Genomic DNA, 6,741 nt, shown 5'->3' on the forward strand with positions numbered 1-6,741 from the left:
TGAAGCGAGCACACTCGTACTTCCTTTAGCTCTCTTTCTCCTCCGTTTGCAAAGTTCACAAAACGTAGCCACTTGCTTCGCCTATGTTCGTCGTTGGGCAGCACATGAAAGGAGATCTCCTCACCGGCGGGGATGTCGCACTCCCTCGACGATTTGCCCGTACTACATGGGCATTTCAAAACGCAGCAACGAAATTTCATTGTAAAGTACTCGAACAAACTGAAGTTTTCAGTGGTTGTAAACTGGAAACGAGCTCGTAACGACAGCAGCAAGCCAACACCATTCGAAACTTACGCGACGACTGGCACTATCTCGTCGCTTCTTGCTGTTCCTTACTCCCCTCGTTTCTATTTTTACCTTTGCTGGTTGGCGATATGACGGCCAACCTCCTGTGAAGGGATTACGATATGAAGCAAGGTCGCGGCTGTGCGTGCTGGAACGGTTCGTTGGCCCCGAAGAGCCTCGAACCCGAAAATTCGTCTGCGCGACGGCGAGATGTCGAGCTCGGCCGGCGCTAGTTTCGTACGCATTGGCGCACACGCTTGCGAGTTCGTTCGGACCTTCAACCATTTACTCCACCGTTCTTTGTCATAAAAAGAATGTGCAGTATGTTTCACGGGCATTTAGCTCGCTATGCAAACTGTAAGCCCTGCCTAACATGCGTTTGCTTTTGCCGGCCTCCGCCAATCGCAGAGCATTCCCAAGTGACATCACAGGTTCTGTTGCGGAAAATGAGCTGGTGGGTTGCATGGTCATTTCCTTTTTTCCTAATTATGTAGCTTATTTGAGCGAAGTTTGCGTTATAAGTGGTGTCGTTATGGTTCTAACGAGGCAATCTTTCGAATGAACCAAACTTGTGTTTTCTCTTCATGGCTCCTTTAAGAGGTATCACAAAAGGCGAAAGGAGCAACTGGTTCTTATAAATAGCGGTTATAAAAGTTACCTCGGGAATCAAACCCTTCCAGCCGAGGCACAGGATGAGATGTCGCGGTACTTGGTGGTACCAGTTGATTACCCGCTGTCGCAGATGAAGAGCTTCGAGGGACTGAACCAACTTTTCTTCAAGTACAACACGACATTACCCTCAAGCGCTTCCGCGGAATGGCTGTTCAACATTGGCAACAAAGTGTTGACGAAAAAATGGGTTCGTCTGTCTGACTCCAACATCGAGATGCAACTCTTGCTGAGTTCAAACAAGGGACTGTACTTCGCTGCGACTATGCGATGCGATGCAATACGGTTTTTAAGGGGGGGGGGAGAAGGAAAGAGGCCCGAAACTGGCTTGTGAGTGCCGACACCTTATCATTCGGGCATTTTTTTCCACTAATTGTTTTCAGATTTTTTCATTCATTCTACTTTTTTTTTCTCTCCTGCGATATCCTGTAATTTTGTTAAGGACAACATTTTTCTGCTTGAAGAACCAAAGAATCTGTCGTTGTTGTACCACGGCACGTGTTTTTTTTTTGTTTGTTTTCTCATCACTTTTTTATTTATTTCTGGTTGTTTCTTTTACTTTAGAGTGTCGCACTTTGTGTCCGACCATATTTTTTTATAGTGTAAACGTTTTTTTTTACGCACGTGATTAGGCTCCGTGTTATTTCCTGTGCTTTTCCCTTATGCGTATTTCTAACCACCGCAACTGATTCGTGTGTCGCGTCCACATACTTAACTATCTTTGGTTGTTTCCTTTATCTATTACCCTGATTGTGTTCGACATACGTTGCAATTTTTGTGCGTAGATTTTATGTGCGACTACGCTGTTGGCTTTTATTTTATTTCTTGTCATCGTCTTCCGACCTAAACTTGGATGGTGAACTTCGTAGCCATTACTTGTTCTGCTGTGTTTTGTCACTCGCAAATTTGTGCTGTATGATCCGCAGAGCTTCACTTTTCTTACCCCCTGACTTAATTCCCTGCAAAGGGGCCTGTAAGGTATTTTAAATAAGCTGTAATATTAAATTAGCATTCATTAAAGGCCTATATATCGTTCCTTTCGATGCGGTTTCTAATGCAAGACATTTAATTACGTTCCTGCATGTAAGTAACTTTCTATTCGCATATCTGAAGCGCAGTAACCTTACTGCGCATTTGTAAGACCGAAGTGGGAAGTGTAATATGTGTTACACGTATAATGGAAAAGCACCAAAATCGCCGTTAGACATGTCTGGAGTTTATCCGGTGCTCCCTGAAGAAAAAAAATCGTCTAGGAGCGTTTCTTTGGATTCTTTTGATCTCCAGATAAACTGCTGCCGGAAATGTTCGTATTCGTATAATATACGTAGTTCGATGTGAGTTTTAAATTTCTCACTTTATTTCGCCTCAGGAATCTGACACCATATTCAAATTTAAAAAAAAAAAAAACGAAATGTAACGTTAATGTAACGACACGTTCCAATGTTCGTAGTGGAACTGCAACGGGTCCCTTTCACAATACAGGAACTTGTACGGGGAACTCGTTTCCAAATTTGGAGGGAACGGGGAACGAGCTTTCGTTCCTGCTTTAGAGGAACGTGTACAACACCGCCTCCTACGCACTCAACTGCTCCCTCTGCGACACTCCCAACACGACGCGCACCTCGTATGGATGTTCCGCGTTGCGCAGTTGCCAGCTCGAGAACCAGGAAGCCCTGATCTCTCGGGCGAAGGCGGCGGCGACCCTGCGCGGCCAACCGGAATATAGCATGGCCACCCACCGCTCCTAACTCTTTCTCTCCCCTCTCCCCTTTTCTGAACAAGCGTTTTTCACTCACTCACGCAGTTCCTTCCTAAAGAAAGTTGATAAAAGTGCGAAAGCTTTCTCACATAAAAAGTGCGTCAAAACCTTCGCTGAAAGTGCGTCCAATCGATCGCCAAGCCTTCGAAGAGTCAAATCGCAAGAGAAGAACGAACCCACGCGACCATTTTCGCGCACTAAAACGACCTAAATGTAAGTAAACGCATCCACGAACAACCTATGCCGATACGTGGTCTATGAGAGAGAGAGGAATTTTATTTAAATGAAAAAAAAAAAAAAAGAAAGGTCGGCCTGATGGTAGTGTATCTTGCCAGCTATTCTGTGTGTGGGAAGAGAAAGGGGAGGAAAGAACGTGGATAGAGGACGAGAGAGATGAAGATGGCGGATAAATGAATAGATGGCTATGGCAGAAGGTGCCTATACTTATACTGTGCATGTGTTAAAGTTTAGCCAGACGGGCCTCAACTACAATATCGCTGAGAGGCCGCTGCTCCGCAGAAATGTCAGCACCGCTTTAATAAATGCCTTGTGGGAATGCTGCGCGTCTGGCCAAGGTCCCAGCAGTATATACTTCCTGCGACACCGCATGACAGTCCAAACGGGCCAATGTTCTCGCTAATTGTTCCCAAGGATGACGTGGTCTGTGAGATAAAGTTAAACCGTTGTTCTCCTTCTTTACGATCGATACGTGTATGGTCTTATCTGGAGCCGTTCCCCTTTCGCGATTTTCAAGTAACAGTTTTGACACAATGGAAGCCCGGTTGTTTCACGCATGCGCCGTGTGCCTAGAGATCTTAGTTTCAGAGATTTTCGGTCGACCAACTGGTCTCTGGGGAAACGCATTAGTTTTTTTTATACAGGATGCGCGGGTCCCGCTACGGAAGCTATCGCTTAAAAATGGCCGATCCCACGCAGAGGAGGGAATCGACGTAATGCGAAGCTTTCATCGTGGCATACGTCAATCGAAACGAAGTGTGACATTTCATCTTCAGCTTTCCCGCTCATGGCAGTCGTTTGAACAGTGATTACTCTGTAGTTATTTAGCGAAATGTAAAATTTTTTTGCGCAGTTTATATTGGGGGTGAAAACCTGCTTTGTGCACAGTTTCAAGTATCGCACATTGCGCGATTAGGTTCCTGAGCCATGGAAACTATCCCATAGAAATGCATGGGGAGTAAGATTTGACATTGAATTATACACACAGAATATTCAGAATCCTGGAAAGTACTTTTTAGTGTTTTCATCTTCACGTTGACTTGTTGCTTTATGCCAAACGTCACTTTCCTTAAGTTTAAGTTGTTTTGCTAGGTCCCCATATATGTTTTGTGTGTTATTGGGATTGGCGTAGTTTCTGATTATTCAAAACGGTGAACCGTGGCGATAGAGTGTGCTGTCGAGAAATCCAAGACGTAAGAAAAAAAGTTCCATGTCTCAATAAAGCAGCTAGCGTACGCTACGCTAGGGCACGGCCGCTGTATGAAAGGCGCGCTGCGGCGGGTAGCGGGTCCCGATTCCGAACCACTAGATCCAACGCGCCACTATAATAGATCCATAATAGATCCATCTTTTTTTTATATAGATCCATTCGTGGATGTACTGATTCGTTGGATCTAGTGACTCGGGTAGATTTACTGGGTCTATATATATACTGACCCGTTGGATCTATTGACGCGTTGGATCTAATGGGTCCGATGAATGTACTGACTCCTTGGATGTTCTGACTCGTTGGATCTAGTGACTCGGTGGGGAGGGAGGACGTGTTTGTGTTGTTTTGTGAGTGTGTTTCTCCTCGCGACTTTCTCCTCGCCTATGCCTGTTTGGCTAATCTGCTGCTCTGAATGTACGTCCGACTTTGGTTCGTCGTTTTCGTGTAGTCGGAGTCGTTGGCGACGAGAATGCCTTTTCAGAATTTCGGATATCATCTCGCTTGCATCTTTGACATAGCATGGGTGGATGCCTATGTTAACGTTATTGTTTTCATTACGCATAATCAATCATAAATGCACTCAACTTCCTTGAAACGATTTCTCCTGTAATAATTTATTTAGAATCGTTCCTAGATCTCGTTTTATTAATGTTATTTTCTTGAAGACCTTCAGAATCTATTACTCCAGAAGGTGTGTCTGTGTTCTTATTATGGGCATTTTATGCATAAATATCATTGCGCGAGTGGCTTCTCCAGCAATTACTTATAGCCTTCCAGTAGGCACTATGTTTATTTCTTTTCTAACTGCGAGATCTATGCATATCCGATTCCCGGTTGAGAGTTAATCGTAGTCTACACAAAATCACAGTCGGACTTCAATGGTGAAAAAATCTCGCAGTTAATTTTTTTCTTGCTTTCACACTCGGGGATCTAGAAATGGAAAGCAGTTCATGAACCGGTTATTCGTGGAGGCTAGTAAAATAAAATCATTTTTATATGATCAGCAGAGGACCGCAGATAGCATTGTTCACGCTAGCCAAGGTACTACAACGTATAACCGCCTCATCATCGCGTTAGCCCTGGCGAGCCTGCAGCCTTCTGTGGGCTGTTAGGCCGCGTTCAGGCTGTTGCCGCAACTGTCGCAATAACGTTGAAGAATGACGTCATTTCACGCTTCAGCCAACCGAGCTGCGTGACCCGCCGTTTTTTTTACGTCCATAGATCACGATATGGCTTTTGCGCCGGTAGTCTGGACATAGCCTTAGGCTGTCCCAGGCACGCGCTGTGGCCTTTAAATGTTTTACAAACCAACAAGAATTAAGAAAGAACTAAAACTACAAGAAACTGAAATGTGAGCGAACAAAATCACAAATATTTGCCTTATGTACCAAAGCAAGAAATACGCAAACATAAAGTAAAAACTGCCAGAAAAGTAAAACATATATAAACAAAACCCGAAAGATTTATCTTGTGCAACACCCTCACGCGATTGAGCCAAAAATAAAAGCAAATTAACCGATAAATACAATGCGCAGCACACATCCCCAAGAAAGACAAGCACGCGCGGTTTTTCCCGTTGGATGTAATGACTCGTTGGATGTAGTGACTCGAATGGATGTGCTTCCCCGTTGGATCTTCTGACTCGGACATCAAGTGACCGAGCGGATGTCCTGACTCGCTGTATCCACCCGCCGTGGTGGCTCAGTGGCTAAGGCGTTGCGCTGCTGAGCACGAGGTCGCGGGTTCGATTCCCGGCCGCGGCGGCCGCTTTTCTGATGGAGGCGAAAAGCAAAAATGTGTACGAGATTTCGGCGCACGTTAAAGATCCCCAGGTGGTCAAAATTAATCCGGAGCCCTCCACTACGGCGCGCCTCATCGCCTGAGTTGCGTCGGCGCGTTAAACCCTACAATCAATCAATCGCTGTATCCAATGGCTCGTTTTATAGATGTAGTGACCGTAAGCGGCGGGACCTGACTGCGCATGCGCGCGCGGGCACAGCCTGAGGGGCCACCCCTCAGAACGCGGGGCGCTGGTCCACGCGGAAGTAATGCGCACCTGCCCAGTCAGGTCCCGGGCCGCCCGTAGCGTAGCGTACGCTAGCCGCTGTGGTAAAACTCCCTAATCTCTTTGGCGAGGAAGCGAGTGCTATATCATGCAACTTCACCACGCGCCTCCCCCTCGAGTCGCTTACCGGGCCCCGAGGGAGCGATAGGCGGAGACTATCTAGCGTTGTTGGGTGAGAGATAAAATCCAGCGGCGCACAGTGCCATAAAGCAGCAGCAGCAGCAGCCCCGCCCAAACCTCGCTAGAGACCGAAGAAAGCTTCGCTTTAAAAGAAATTGACTGACTGCAGGATTAGGGTATAGGAGAAATATTTTCAGCAAACATCTCCAAGAAAATAAAACGATTTCGGCCAGGACGAAACCACATGGATGCGCATATGCGGCGTGCAACACTTTAGAGGGAATCATTAGCGGAGATTATTCACACTTGTACAGAAATTAACACCCACGAAAGATTCTTTGTGTACTTCCGCGCAATATAAGGCTGCGTTGTGCTTACAACTCGGCATAATACATC

Source organism: Haemaphysalis longicornis, unplaced genomic scaffold (assembly GCF_048455015.1).
Source record: "Haemaphysalis longicornis isolate Haplotype H1 unplaced genomic scaffold, Haemaphysalis longicornis Haplotype H1 scaffold_8, whole genome shotgun sequence".
Lineage (NCBI taxonomy): Eukaryota > Metazoa > Arthropoda > Arachnida > Ixodida > Ixodidae > Haemaphysalis > Haemaphysalis longicornis.